Source organism: Aplysia californica, unplaced genomic scaffold (assembly GCF_000002075.1).
Source record: "Aplysia californica isolate F4 #8 unplaced genomic scaffold, AplCal3.0 scaffold00297, whole genome shotgun sequence".
In the NCBI taxonomy this organism is placed as follows: Eukaryota; Metazoa; Mollusca; class Gastropoda; order Aplysiida; family Aplysiidae; genus Aplysia; species Aplysia californica.
The window spans coordinates 755,135-757,275 of NW_004797567.1; positions in this window are offsets into that span (position 1 = coordinate 755,135).

Sequence of the window (2,141 nt, forward strand, 5' to 3'; positions counted from 1 at the left end):
GAATCGAACTGACCATCTACTATTTATTTATAGAGGCACCAGCCATCCATGTCCAGGTGCCGTTTTAGCCTAAGAACCGAACTGGGTGGTAAAATAGGATTTATATAAATCCTGCTTACTATAGTTCTCCTAGATAAATGCAGTCCATGATGAGCAGCCCTGATCATGTCGGCAAAGATCTGCTTGAAGTGTCCATCATACGGAATCTACTTATACGGGGTGCCCATTAAGGGATCGGGTCGTGTCGCGACGATACATGGAACAAGCCGATTGCCTTGTTTCAGGCGACGAGTGGGGCGATCGCACCCGACCCGACCCGACCCGATCCCATCTGCGATAGGCATCTCGTCTTGGTCTCTTAGTCTACAACATCAGATGCTCCGTGCACTGGTTACTGTCAAATTAATGCCTCCTTTCTTAACCCTATCCGTAGGTCGTGTTTTACTACCGTATCCATACGACAGGGGGAACTTGGTGCCACCACTTTCCAAAGAGGAATGTACTTGTTTATCCGATCCGTACGCTTTACTTACCAGTCTGTCGAAAAGATTTTTTTTTTAGAAACACTGAAAGTATCAAAGAGATCTTCGTACTAGAAATAGTCTTAAATGTGAAGAATACTATCCCGGGGGGTACTGATAGGGTTAAAATATTATGTTATAAATGTCTGACGCCATATGCGAAACACAATACATGTAATTATGTGTTTTTAGAAAGGAAATCCCAAGTTCAGCTTTACCACCACGTGGAATTTCTGGCGTCACCGAAAATGTGTTATGATGTGGTAGAAACAGGCTCTGGTCAATTGTTGGAAATATAGAGTTAATAGTTAATGGTATAATCTTTACGCTTTCATTTCTATCGTGTTTCTGGTGAAAAGAGAACACGTTATCTTGAATAGAAATCGAGATATTTGCGATGGAGGCGGTTGGGTTGACTGGTTTCAGAGGAAAAATTAGAAAGGAAGTCTCCACCATAGTTTTGTTAACATCCAACTCTAGTTCTTTTAATTGGACATAAAAGGCATTGAGCCAAACTAAACTACAACAACAACAAAATTTACAAAAATAGCCAACAAGCGCCCGATTGAACAACTATGTCACAAATGTGTTTGGTGTATTTGTTAGTGTATCCAGGTGCTGGTACCGGATATGACGCAAATGATTCCTTGGTTACCACACCGAGGAAGCAGACGATCACATTAATCACTGCTTTTGGAATTAAAAGCTGTTTCTTCAGGTCTCCCAGGAAGTTAGTGAGTGCTCCACACAAAGAAAACCACAGTCGCCTTTTCAGAACATTGAGACGCGAACTCGAACCAACCAGACTTCAAACTTTATTTGGTTGCTTTTAAGGACAAGGGGGATATCACGAAAAATGTTTTGAGAAAATCGAAGGTAAAGTTTTTGCCCCTTGTTCAGTTGCTTTAAAATACAAGGAGAGTTTTCTCTATAACCAAACAAATATACACACCAATGAAGCCACATTTCTTCTATAGGTAGAACAATGTCCACTTTTAGTGTAGGTCAAGATTTCCGGAAACCCCAGAAATCTGGGTTAGCCCGCTTGTCCTTAAAAGAGACCATTTTAGGGGGCTCTCGTGGTCTAGGCATACGGTGTTCGTCTCTATTTTAATCGGCCCCAAGTTCGAAATCTGACAGTGACGGACAATTTTCTTCTCTAAAAATGTCCCTTTTCATCTCCTTTTCTGCTCTGTAATCAGGTTCTGGGGCCCTAGTATAAGTTTTAATAAGGTTTTACGGCGCTCGCAACTGCATACGGTTATATATGAACGCCAAACGGTGGATGCCAACAGATATGTCCTTACGGGGAATCAGGCTTACTCTGCTCACCTCTCTAGCCTCAACAGCACGAAGTCTGCTACGACTATTCTAGGTACCCCGGAAATATCAGTTCACAAGAGAGCGACACGCGTACGAATGAAGTAGAGGGAAAAGGACGACAGTAAGGATGAGGACAGAACTCAGCCGTTCCCTTTGTTTCGGCACAGTATGAGCATGACATTGCCACACACATTTATATGTTACATACATACATTCATACATACCTACATACCATACATACCTACATACATACATACATACATACATACATACATACATACATACATACATACATAC